Genomic DNA, 14,445 nt, shown 5'->3' with positions numbered 1-14,445 from the left:
TACAATGGCAAACACAGAGCAGCTGAAGCCAGCAAACTCCATCAATGCCACAATGAAATGGGCTTGACTCATAACTGCAGGACACAAATATGCCTATCTTCCTCCAAGGGCGATGAGGACTCTTAAACACTAAAGGCTCAGTTCTGGATTTTCTGGTAAGATCCCAAGACAGCCCAACACTTAAATATTTCTCCAATTTTTTAAATGTTTCTTTTTCACTACATGGGACAAATTTTGCCTCTTTTCTGCATTCTTTTGTTACTAGTACATTTTGCCTAACAAGCAAGAATCTCCTCTGAAATAGCCTATCTTATGGAAGGGTAAAAATGAATTTTATTGGACCAGAGGCAAAAGAAATGTATACGGGTCACTGTCCTCTCTCAAATGCAGGCATATTAAAATCACATTACCTTCATATTTTAAAGCACATAGGGGAAAAAAATCATAGTTATCTTTTTCAGCCAGGCTGTTTCCCAGCTTTACTATATAAGAAATTCACCATTAACAGTGAACCTGGGCATTATTCTTCATGGGTTATATTTCTATCTGTTCCATCCATCTTGCATTGGCACTCTTGAAGATTCCTTTATTTAACCCATTACATATACGGCTAAAGAAATGTATGTACCTGTTGTTTATCATCTTAGCTATTAAATACTGCCAGTTGAATTATTTGAGTGAAACTCAGTATCATTAAAATTATTACCCTGTTTTATAGTTACAATTTCTTTGTTTTAAATCAACCTCAGAAATGTGCTTGGCATAACTGTATCTGCATTTACCCTCAGATGAACTTAAGCCTCGTCAAACGAAAAGACACCAAAATGTCATCTAAATATAATCTGATCATGTATCCACGGTTAAATTAACCTTTGATTATATAATTGTTCGAGCAATGGAGCCTCAGCCTTGAAAGTCTTTCTTTTTCATTACAGATCAATAAGGCTAATGAAATCAACCATTTGCAGGGCAAGTGTCAATCCACTGGACCATGTTGGTAAGGAGATGTCCAATGTGAAAATGTCACTCTAGAAAAGAATACAGTGTGCAGTGGGCTGATGACAAATGGGCCCCTTCTGATGGCCGCAAAGCCCCAAGCCAACCATGTGGCTTCTATCACCACAGACCACCTCTTGTCCTTTAGAGCAAAGATGATGCTATCAGTTCATTATCTACTGAGTGGATGTTTTGTGGTTTGGGTTTGCTTTCCCCATGGGAGAGAAGATAGGTTGAAAAAAATCTACATTCATTACTGTCTGGACTACACTCATTTATGAGAAGGTTGGCCAAGGACAGATGATAAGGGGACAGGTAATTAACCTCTGGGGAGTTCAAGCCCAATACAGAGGCTTTGTGATAACTCTGCCTAACCAATTAAGGTAACTTCTTAAGACGTGAATGTGACCTTTATACATATATAAAATGGCATCTGCACCTCATTGTTTTGCAAGGGTCAAGCTCATTTTTTTCTGTCTTAAATATTTTAATGTTTGTAGCAGGAACATCCTTTCATTCCCTCTCTAACTTATTTTCCCCGGCTTCTACGAGCTGTTGCTGCTCCTTACGTTTGCTGCTGGCTATAGCTTCTACTGCTCCAATTCTTCCCTAGTTTTGTGGTAGTTTGTTCTTTCTGCTATGGCTTCTGGTACATAATACACACATGTAATCGCCAGGTATAAATACACATGCACACTCACATACCTATGTTGGCTAGCTCCTGCTTCATTGCTAACAGTTCCATTTTCTGTTATTGTTGTTAAGGGTCAACACTTTGCAGATGGGGTGATCATGTGACTTTCTGATCAATGAGACAGAAGAAGCAGATTTTAGGTGTGGTTGACAGAGCTGGTAGCTCTCCGGCTCTCTCCTTCCAGTCTAAAATGCAGATGAGATGGCCAAAGCTATAGTGAACACCTTTAACAATGCTGTAAGGTGGAGAATGGGACCCACTGTACCAGCCCTGGACCACTTGCCTCTAGATTTTTTTGTTACATAAGATAAAAATAATTCCCTACCTCATTTAGACCGCTGCCTTTCAGATCCATGTGACTGATCTATTCCTAAGACAGATTCCATGTATAATTATTACTCTATTCATGCCAAGCACTTTATATGTATTAATTTAATCTTCATGACCCTTCAAGACATTTTTGTCCCCACTTTACAGATGATGAAACTGAGTGTCAGACATGAATCAATTAAGTTAACTTTATAATTTAAAGTGAGTCCATTATTAACCACTACACTGCGTCCTCTTTCACACTGCTTTTCCGAGTTCATCCTCTTTAGAGCTGTTGCTTCAGTGAGCTTAGGGACTGATTCTTTGCACTAAAATCTCTTCTGGAGCTACATGTGGGTTCCAAGATGTTGTGGAGGCCTGAGGTAGTAAATAGTTCACGCCCTTGAGTGAGATTATCTGGATTCAAGTCTCAGCAGGACTAAAGCTATCTGTAAGGCTTTGGCCAAAGTACTTAAACTTTCAAATCCTGTTTTCTTATCTTTAAAATGGGACAAAAATTGTACCAAGGAAAGGAAAGCCATTAAGAATTATTTAACACTTGTAAACCAATGAAAATGATGTCTAATCATGGTAGGCATGCAACAAGAAAGCATTCCCTGCTTTGATTACTATATAGTCCTGACTTTTAAGGAGCTTATACAAATTAGGTCATGGTTTCTTTAGTAAGAGCCAAAAGACCACTGACTTTCACCAGTAACTTGAAATAAAAGTTTTGGTAATTTTCTGATAGCTATACTGAGTCAATGTTGAAGTAAAACCCAAATTCTGGAGAGAAAAAAAGAGAGAAAGAAAAAAAGCTAATAATTCATAAGGCAAAAAACCCCAAAAAGTAGTGTTTTATTTACTGAAGTGGGTGATGAACCTCTGATGGCTTTATAAAAGTAGACAATTCCAAGAATCCTGTGGAACCTTGTTTCCTCTTGTATGACAAAGCTAGAAAATCACTGGGGAGCATGGAAACTGACTTTTTGAGACTGAATGCCATTGAACAGTCAATGAGAGGTAAAAATACAGAGAAGGCAGGAGAATGGTGATATGGGGGGAACGGAAGTCTAGCTGAAGCCAAAAAAAAAAAAAGTAAACCAAAGACAATGCAATCAGTCTTCTGTTCAAGATGTAGATGTAGGGAAGAGGTAGAGGCAGAGACCTTTCTATTAAGGAAGAATGTATTAAAAATATCTGGTGGTAGAACTGGCAATAAGAAAACACTCAAATATAAAGTGGAGAAAAATAGGGGAAAAAAAAAACCCTTAGGTCCAATTCTGTAGCCTTTTAGTTTATACGTGATGTAACATTTTAAACAAGACAACTGAAGCAACATGCTATATTTAGTGATCCTTAGATCACCTACAAATGGAAATGATTTATAATGGAACAAAATTTTGGAAAAGGTTCAAAACAAGAGAAGAAAATGGCTCAGGATCGAGATTCTAATTCACAATTTCCTGAAACTCAGCACAAGTTGACAGTATTACTAGGGATGATCCCATCAAGGACATGTTGAACTCTGAATTTTTTTTTTTTTGTTCTATGGAGTCCTTTCCTTCAACAATTATTATATAATATTAAGATATTCTCCAGAGACAACCACCTGAATATGATATTTCTATGAATTATTTACCACTCATAGCAGGGTAAGAGGTTTATTGCCCTAAACTCCCACAATGTACAGATATATTGAGAATTGAACGACTATATTTTCTTACAGATGAAAAGCCACAAAACCTCAAGCTTACCTCTGAATGAAGAGATGTAGCTTACCTGCCAATTCTTAAGAAATTATAGTGTAATTTGTGTATTTATTAAAGCAATTATTAGGTATGCTTCATTTTGTTTATTCTTTTTTCCTCTTTCCTCAACCATAGTTCTAGGAGATTGATAGACTTTCTACTTGGTATTCCACCCTCCAAAATGTCCAATCGGTCATCATCAATTGGCCTTATCTTTTTGTGTCATCATTACCTGATAGCTTTCTCTTCTTATGCCCTTTTAAAATCCCCATCACCTCCCCTACATCTAGATGACTTTCATTTCATCTCAGCAGATCTCCTGTGAATACTGCCTTTACTTTTAGGCTCTAAGATTTATAAATCTCAATAGTACTACCTAAAGAAAAACATTCCTGGTCAGAAAACATTAGGTGGGAAGGCTTGCTGCTAAAAAGATTAACCATGAATATCATGATAGTTTGTATACAGAATACTACAGATGGAATCAGTGGGCTTTTCTGGGCAAAGAATGATTCAGCCATTTAAAATCACCATTCAAGGACCCAAATCTCATTTGGAACTGTTTAACTAAGTTCAGTTAGCAAGTTGCTCCAAGCCCCACATGACTAGCCTGCCTTATTTTGTCAAACATTACTCTAAGAGGGCCAGAGAACACCATTTTAAACAAACTATGCCCAGTTATTTCCAAATGGCAAAGTAGTCCAAAGCACCGTTTTATTAACTAAATATAAAAGGTAAAAATTTCTGGTTTTCAGAAGAATGAGTACAGATGTTAAAGGTATTGTTCCATTGCTTGCCCCTTTCTCTGCCTGGAAACCACACTGCAAAACCCAATATACGGTGGATGAAAACAGTATACAATAGATGAAAATGACTTCGTAGATGGGAGGAAGGTCAAACCCCAGTGCCTGCAGAGGGAACACAGATGAGGAAAAAGAAGTTGACTCACCTCTTAAAACCCCACTCTGAGGGAAAACCATTACCACCTAAGAATTATTTACCAAGCCAAATGTCAGTGGTGATGGGAGAATAAAAACATTTTTTAGACAAAATACTTGGAGATTGTATTGCTTCTCATGAAGCTACTGGAGGATATCCTCCATCAAAATATCGGTGTAAAGCAGAAAACAGGGATTCCAATAGAGAAGAGAAGCAGAGGGGTTTCCAGGACCTGGGAGAGAAGAGAAGTCGCAGGATGAAAGCTATGCAGCAGATATTACCAGTGAGCAGTCCACACTGGAGAGGGGAAACTGGAGGGCTTAGGAGGGAAGTGTCCAGAAAAACACTGAAACCAGTCTATTACCCGAACAGGTTCATCCTGGAGAAAAATTATATTGTGAGACCTTTCTCAAAGATGTCAGGAAGGGGCTTCCCTGGTGGCACAGTTGTTGAGAATCTGCCTGCTAATGCTAGGGGACACGGGTTTGAGCCCTGGTCTGGGAAGATCCCACATGCCACGGCGCAACTAGGCCTGTGAGCCACAACTACTGAGCCTGCGCGTCTGAAGCCTGTGCTCTGCAACAAGAGAGGCCGCAATAGTGAGAGGCCTGTGCACCGCGATGAAGAGTGGCCCCCGCTTGCCACAACTAGAGGAAGCCCTCGCACACAAACGAATACCCAACACAGCCAAAAATAAATAAATTTTAAAAAAAATGTCAGGAAGTAGTGGGAGATGTAGACATAGGTTCAAACATTTGAACGTAAATTTTAAAAACTAACAAAAATTCAAAAAAAACAAAAAGGTTTGCAGAAAGGAAATGCAATCACTGCAAATAACTTGGAAGAGCAGAGAACATTTCCACAGTCATCACGGTGAAAACCCTGAAGAGAGATTTAAGTCACTTATTAGGAAGATTTGGAGAGGAAAGGAGACAGAATCTCAGACTGCCAAGATGACCATGTACCATAAGAGGAAATCAGTAGGTGTCTAGAATGGATGAATCAAGAGAATGCAGGGCACACATACATACTAATGGAGAAGGCAAATACCAAAGTAAACTGCTGAAAGGGTGCAAAATGATTGTTTCTGGGGAGAGACTGAGAGAGAGATTCAGGAGACTGATGCTTTTTCATCTAAATCTTTTAGTATTATTTGACTTTTTAAACTATGTACACAAATTACTTTGCTACAAAATGGAAATTATTTTAAATGCCAACAATCCATATAAAAAGTCTTTCTTACATTAAAAAAAGTCCCTTCTTAATGACTACATCTGAATTCATAGAAAACCAGCATGAATATTAAAAACATGCATTTTCTTGGAAAAAAGGTAGATAACATAATCTGTATAGCTTTAACTACTGTTTAAATTATCTTGAGATTAAATGTGATAACTTAGCAAATTAAACACTGATAGCCAAAAAACCCACCTCATTTCCTATTCATGGCTTCAGCAAGCTACATTTCCTATTTCTGACTTGACTTTCTAATTAAAAAAAAAAAAAACCTAATAACATATTGACAAAATGTCATTCTTAGAAATATCACTCAAGGGAAATCAAAAAATGTTTTATGGTGAATATTAATTCATCTGGTCCTAAGAATGAGTCCTAGAAACCTTTTCAAAACATACCTGTCTATCCAGAGCAAACGCTGGTTGGTCCTTCTGCCAAGTCAGTCACGTATGGCTGTGTGTGAGGAAGTCTTCTTGATGCCCCGACACAGAAATGCCCACTAGGGTACAGGTCTCCACCAAGGCGTTCTTCCTGCACAGGTGACAGGCGCCAGCCTTGCCAGAAACAATACCACCTGTGCAGTCATCTCTCTACTTGCTGGTTCTCCTGCTGGAGTGTAAGCCCCTTGAGGGCTACAGCCATATCTTATTCACCTTCGTTGCTCCAAGTGAGCAACAAAGCCTGATATCCAACAGTTTCCAGATAAATATTTGATGAATCAATGTACAAAGTAGTGAGGGAATCAGTATCAGACTCTTGTTCAACCTCCTTTGAAAAGGAGATCTATATTTTTCAAATGGAAAAGGATAAAATGCTATGTGTAATTACTAGTGAATCTTTGCATAGCACTTGAAGAGGATACTTACTGAAAAAGTCAATTGCCTGCCCTTTGTGCTTCTGTCATATCTGCAAAAAAAGGTCAATGAAAAATAGCTTCACACTTCATTTACTTTTCACAATGTATTAATTCCTTTTTAAAATAAACATGATATTTATGAATCATTACTTCCACAGCCCAGAAAAATAATATGAATTTACCACCAGGTATCAGAACTCCAGCACTCACAGAAAAAAGAAGTGATTATTATAGTGAGAATGATGATTTTAAGGCACATGCATCCACCACATTCTATAGCAAAAACCGTATACCTTAGCTTTAGAAATGCATGTCTTGAGGAATCAGATATATTACATACACAATATAGAGTTACATCTAGTCAAATACAGGCACATTTTGCATTGCAATAGGTGCATGAATCAGAATACAATCTCTAAATGGTGTGACCACATCACAAATAAATTTCCAACAATAAATAGTACCAAAGATGTAACTTGCACTGTGGGAAGTGCAGGCATTAAAATCACCTAGAGAACTTTTTCAAACCATATTCCTCCTTCCCAATTTCTCCCTGTCTTTGAGCTTTTATCCCCCTTCAACCCTCAACTAGGAGGGCATGGCCTCCCAGTTGAGAATCACTTCTATACTGAGCCACAATTAGTGACTGGAATAGGTCCTATACTTCCTGTATGCTGTGGGGAAAGCAATGCACATATAAGGATTCCTTAAGTTTTTCAAGCATGGCTCAGTTTAGTGATGGTAAATACATCCAAACTGATAAACCAACTTGACCAGTTGGTTGTGGCTGCCTGAAGTAAGAGTTGAGAAAGATTTTAAGACCCTTTTTGGTCTCAAAAACAGAAGTAATGATTAGTAACCTCTGCTGAAGTAGAGGCTGGTGGGGGTCACAGCATGCAGGGGATGGATGCCATCTACTCTTCTAGATGCTCTACATCAGCTTAATAAGTTCTTTTAAGTAGAAGTCAGATTATAGGCTCTATAACAGCGAGTGCTTTGGATTTCTTAAAGAAGCAATGTACCCTGGAAGGTGACATGGCAGAAATAGAAAAATGCATGCTTTTAATCTGGGCCCAGCCAATAACGAGGTATGTGATCTAAAGGTCTCCAGGCCCGTTTCCTCATCTTAACACAAGAGCTCCTCACTGGCAAGATGACCCATAAGATCTCTATCAAAAAGCCTAAAATTCCTTTTCTGCTTCTTTTTCTAATTAGCTTCTAACCCATAAGAGCTGGAGTGTTCTGAACCTTACATGTAAAGCCTCATCAACTCATGAAAATCATAGCAATCAACGAAGGCTCATTTTCTAATTTTTATATTTTAAGCATAACTATAGGTCTTAATTTAAATATGTAGGGTGTGCACTGCATTTTATAGAGATGGTAATGGTAGGTACTGACTTGGCTTGACATTTTAAAGAAAATCTCTCCCTTCCCCCAGGACCAAATGTATTATAAAGATGTTTATCCAGCTTTATCTGTAATGGAAATAACCCAAATATTCAACAGCACAGATTTGATAAATTATACTACATGTTGTTGATAGGCTACGATACAACTACAGGAAATTACATTTAGGAATATTTAATTACATGGAAAAATATGGGAAGTATTTTCAGGGTTTAAATCCTTAGTTATAAAAGCTATATGTGTGTGTGCTTGCATAGAAGAAAAGATAAGAATGTTAATAGTTGTTATTCTGAGTTGTGGATTAACTCAATATTTCCAAGACCCAAGCAAGTGAATAAAGTGGAAGCGGGGTAAGACAGTAAGGAGTGATGGGGACTGTGGAAAACTGAAACATACATGACCTTTCAATAGCATTCAATCTATTTTTTTACATTACGAAAGCCAAAAACCAATTTGTCAGTTTATGGTCCCTGAATTTGGCTATTATTTTCTTCCTTGTGTTTTTGTATGTTGCAAATTTTCTACAGTAACTATGTAATACTTCTGTAAGAAGAGTTATTTAAAAACTTGAAGGTAGCCACACTGGTAAAATTTAGAAAAAGACCTATATACTTCACTGATGGAAGAATATTTTGGCAATATTATTTTAGCCAGCAGGCAATGGGGAGTGGTTTTGAAAATTTTGTAGTATTAATAATGAAAATATGAGTCTCACAAGTTATAAACCAAAGGCAGCCAAAAATCAACCTCTTTTTTTTTTTTTTGAGATGCATAAAGTAAGTTTATCCCAAAGTCATACAGTAGAAGGGTTGAGGTGCCCAAAAGGGATTGTGACACAATGCTGACAGGAGAAGTTTGGCCAGTGCTTTCTAAGGGGCATATATTAAGTATGGAAGGCAAGCAGTCTTGGTACCCAAAGTACATGCATTCAGGGGATGAAAGCCAAACAAAATCTTACCTGAATGGGTAGGAGAGGCTACATAGCTGGGGAAACTTCACTCATAGCTGGGGAGAGAAGTCAGGCATGAGACATTAGCCAGACAAGCCAGGTCCTGGATGTTGTTAAGGCTAATGTCAGTAAAGTGAAGATAGGACAGCCAGCAGTTGAGCTGGGGATGGGGACAACAGCCAGGATGATTCAGGACCAAGATGAGCTGTGCTACCCAAAGCCACTTTTCAAGAGCTGCTTTTAGAGATGTCTCTGATCCATCTTGCTCACACAGGAATGAAAGGTGATCCTGTGAGTGCCTACAAGGTGCTCAGTGCTTTATCCACCTTGACATCCAAGTGAGACAGACAGTATTATCCCAACTTTATAACTGTACACACAGGTTAACTAAACTAGTAAAAAGGTGGTAAACAAACCCAAGTCCAATTGACTTCAAAGCTTGTGCAGGAGGCATGCCCTTCCTGGGTCTTCAATCCAATCTTCAAGCCTGATGTTAGGCTCACTGACCTTCTCAGAGTGGCTCGCACAGGCAAACTGGAGCACTGGGACCAAAGGAATCCTTGTAAGTGCTGGGGTGTTAATCACAAACCCTTTAAGCCAGGTCAGAGTCAGAACAGTTTAGTGTTTTCCTCACTTCTCCCATATCGCCATTCTAATAGAAACTTCCAGGTATAGAAAGGTGCACTCAGAGACTTAGAAAGCTACACCAATAACCAACAATCCCTAATTCATAAGAGAGTATGCAGCTAAGCAGCCAAACATAATACATATCAGCTGACTGGGAAGAAAAATTAGAGCTGCTTAGTTTTCAGTTATTAGTTGCTTTGATGTGCATATTCTTGAAAAGGGCTGACTTATAAAGATAAACATTAAGTTCACAATTTGTAGTTCACTCCGTCTTCAAATAAAATAGTGGCTCATCGTTATCAAATAAAAACATTATTTCCTGCCACATTTAGAGAATAGACATTGGTGACTATGATGAGGTCCACAAACCTTTAGAACTTCACTGACTCTTTTTTCTACCCCAACTCATGGAGGCAGTAAGAGCTAACGTGTTATGTGGTCCCTCTCTCTGCATCTTATTTCCACAGGAAACATCAATCCTTCCGAAACACAGTCTTCATCTATGCAGAGGTCACTTAGTTGCTGAATTCACAAAGAAGGCTCAAAAGAAAACAAGAAAGATGAAATAAATGATAAGTCTTACCTATGAAAATTTAAGTATCTAACTCAGGTGAATCATTAAAACTCTCACACATTGTTTATTTATCCTTATTTCATCCATAATTCTAATATGCTTCCTATCTGGTTTCCACTTCCCAGAAAGTCAAAAGAAAAAAAAATTAACAAATTAGATAGGGTAATGTATTTATGGAAATAGGTAAGTAGCTATAAAGTAGCAGCTGTCAAGGGGAAAACTGCAAAATACAGGTAGAACTAGAACTAGAAAACAGCCATGTGTAACACTGTAGAAAAGCTCCCAACCCTCTGACTTCAGTAGAACCCTAAGACTCTGACAGAGGTGATTCAAGATGGCAGCATAGGAAGAGGCTGAACTTACCTCCTCCCACAAACATGACAAATACAAAACTACATTTGGATCAATTCCGTCTGAATAGAACCTGAGAACTAACTGAATACTTGCTCCACAAGAAAAGATAAAAGGAGATCAAGATGGGTAGGAGTGGCAGAGAAACACTCTTGCCAAAAATCCCACCCACACCTGGTGGCACACAATAAGGAGGGATTTCACCAGGCAGGTGTTTCTCCTGGAGGAGTGTGGGGTTGGTGCCCCACATCAGGCACCCCATCCCCTAGGATCTATACCAAAGAGACCAGCCTCAAAAATGTCTGGCTTAGGGCTTCCCTGGTGGTGCAGTGGTTGAGAGTCCGCCTGCCGATGCAGGGGACACGCGTTCGTGCCCCGGTCTGGGAAGATCCCACATGCCACAGAGCAGCTGGCCCGTGAGCCATGGCCGCTGAGCCTGCACGTCCAGAGCCTGTGCTCCGCAACAGGAGAGGCCACAACAGTGAGAGGCCCGTGTACAGCAAAAATAAATAAATAAAAAATAAATAAATTAGGCAGTATAGACAACCACAAAGACCCAAGAGACAACCAAGAGCTAGTGCAGGGTTGAATAAGAAGAATCAGCATCTATACGAGGCCACTCCTTCAAGACTGAGAGAAGTAGTTTTGCCTAATACATAGAAAAAATACGGAGAGCCAAGAAGAGTGAGGAAACAGAGAAATATGTTCCAACTGGAAGAACAAGACAAGACCTCAGAAAAAGATCTTAATGATACAGAAATAAGTAATCTACCTGATAAAAAATTAAAAGTAATGGTCAGAAATATGCTCAGTGAATTCAAGACAATGAATGAACACAGTGAGAACTTCAACAGTTAGAAAATATAAGAGGGAACCACTCAGACTTGAAGAATACCATAACTGAAATTAAAACTACACAGATCAGCAGAAGAAAAAGAACAGCGAAAAGAAAAAACGAATTAAAAAAAAAATGAGAATAGCTTAAGGGGCTCTAGAACAACATCGAGTGTGCTAACGTTCACATTATAGGGGTTCCAGAAGGAGAAAAGAGAATGGGGCAGAAAATTTATTTGAAGAAATGATGGCTGAAAACTTCCCTAGCATGGGGAAGAAAAGAGACATCCAGATCCAGGAAGGACAGAGTCCCAAAGAGGATGAACCCAAAGAGGTCCACACCAAGACACATTATAATTAAAATGTCAAAAATTAAAGAGAGAATTTTAAAAGCAGGAAGAAGAAAACATCTAATTACATATAAGAGAACCCCCACAAGACTATCAGCAGAAATTTTGCAGGCCAGAAAGGAGTGGCATGCCATATTCAAAACGCTGAAAGGAAAAAACTTACAACCAAGGACACTCTGACAAGGGTGTCATTCCAAATATAAAGAGAGATAAAGAGTTTTGCAGATAAGCAAAAATTAAAGGAAGTCATCACTACTAAACTGGCCTTATAAGAAATGTTAAAGGGAATTCTTTAAGCAGAAAAGACCATAAATAGAAATAAGAAAATAGTAATATATGAAAAACATAAATCTCACTGGTAAAGGCAATATACAGTAAAAGTAGCGAATTAACCACTTACAAAGCTAGTATGAAGATAAAAAGACAAAAGTAGTAAATCAACTATAACTACAATAAGTAATAAATGAATAAGCACCAAAAAGATGTAAAATATGATGTAAAAAACATAAACCTTGGGGGGGATGTGGTGTTTTTATTTTTATAAGTTTATTTATTTTTGGCTGCATTGAGTCTTCGTTGGTGTGCACGGGCTTTCTCTACTTGCGGTGAGCGGGGGGCTACTCTTCGTTGAGGTGCGCAGGCTTCTCATCGCAGTGGCTTCTCGTGTTGTGGAGCATGGGCTCTAGGCACACAGGCTCAGTAGTTGTGTCTCGCGGGCTCTAGAGCATATGCTCAGTAATTGTGGCCCACGGGCTTAGCTGTCCCGTGGCATGTGGGATCTTCCTGGACCAGGGATTGAACCCATGTCCCCTGCAGTGGCAGGTGGATTCTTAACCACTATGCCACCAGGGAAGTCCCTAGTGTTTTAAACTGTGCTCAGACTTAAGCAACTATCCACTTAAAATAGATTGCTTTATATATAGACTGTTATATATGAACCTCATGGTAACTACAAACCAAAATTTGTAATAGATATATCAAAAAATAAAGAGAAAGGAATCCAAACATAACATTAAAGAAAATCATTAAACCACAAGGAAAAAGAATAGGAAAAGAAAATAGGAACAGAGAATTACAAAAAACCCAGAAAACAATTGACCAAATGGCAGTAAGTTCCTAATTATTAACAATTACTTTAAATGTAAATTAACTAAATGCTCCAATCAAAAGACATAGGGTGAGTGAATGGATTAAAAAAAAAGACCTATCTATATGCTGCCTACAAGATACTCACGTCAGATCTAAGGACATAAACAGGATGAGAATGAAGGGATCGAAAAAGGTATTCCATGCAGATGAAAACAAAAAGAAAGCTTGGGTAGCAAAACTTATATCAGATGAAACAGACTTTAACCAAAACTGTAACAAAAGACAAAGAAGGACAATACATTATGATAAAGGGGTCAACCCAACAAGAGGATATGACATTTGAAAATATTTATGCATTCAACAGAGGAGCACCTAGATACATAAAGCAAATATTAGCAAACATAAAGGGAGGAATTGACAGTAATACAATAATAGTAGGGGACTTTAATACCACACTTACATCAATGACTAGATCACCCAGACAGAAAATTAATAAGGAAATGTTGACCTTAAACGACACATTAGACCAGATGAACTTAAGAGATATACACAAAACATCCCATCTAAAAACTGCAGAACACACATTCTTTTCAAGTACATATGAAACATTCTCCAGGACAGATCACATGTTACGCCACAAAGCAATTCTCAATAAATTTAATAAGACTGAAATCATCATCAAGCATCTTTTCCAACTACAACAGTATGAAACTAGAAATCAATTACAAAAAGAAAACTGGAAAAAACACAAATACGTGGAGACTAAACAACATGCTACTAAACAATCAGCCAATGAAGAAATCAAAGAGGAAATCAAAATATATCTTGAACAAATAAAAATGGAAACACAACTTTCCCAAATCTGTGGAATGTAGCAAAAGCTCTAAGAGGGAAGTTCAGAGAGGCAAGACTATGTGAATAAGAAAATTTACACCTGAAACTAACACAATATTGTACATCAACTATACCTTAATAAATTTAAAAAAAATTAAAAAAAAGAAATAAGAAAATTTACAAATTAACTTTACCCCTAAAGAAACTAGAAAAAGAAGAACAAACAAAGCTTAAAGTTAGTAGAAGGAAGGAAGCAATAAAGATCAGAACAAAAATAACTGAAATAGAGACTAGAAAAATAAAAAACAATAGAAAAGATCAATGAAAGTAAGAGCTGGTTCTTTGAAAAGATAAACAAAATTGATAAATCATTAACCAGACTCATAAGGGTGTGTGTGTGGGGGGGTGGAGTGGAGAGAGAAAGAGAAGCCAAATAAAGTCAGAAATGAAAGAGAAGTTACAACTGATACCATAGAAATGCCAAGGATAAGAAATTACTATGAACAATCATATGCCGAAAAATCAGACAACCTAGAACAAATGGCTAAATTCCTAGAAACACACAATCTTCCAAAACTGAATCATGAAGAAAGATAAAATATGAATAGATTAATTACTAGTGAAATTGAAACAGGAATTTAAAAAC

The sequence above is a fragment of the Delphinapterus leucas genome, chromosome 8 (assembly GCF_059928025.1).
Source record: "Delphinapterus leucas isolate spDelLeu-1000000601 "Yukka" chromosome 8, BTC_Dleu_Yukka2, whole genome shotgun sequence".
Lineage (NCBI taxonomy): Eukaryota > Metazoa > Chordata > Mammalia > Artiodactyla > Monodontidae > Delphinapterus > Delphinapterus leucas.
This window is presented reverse-complemented; position numbering follows the sequence as displayed.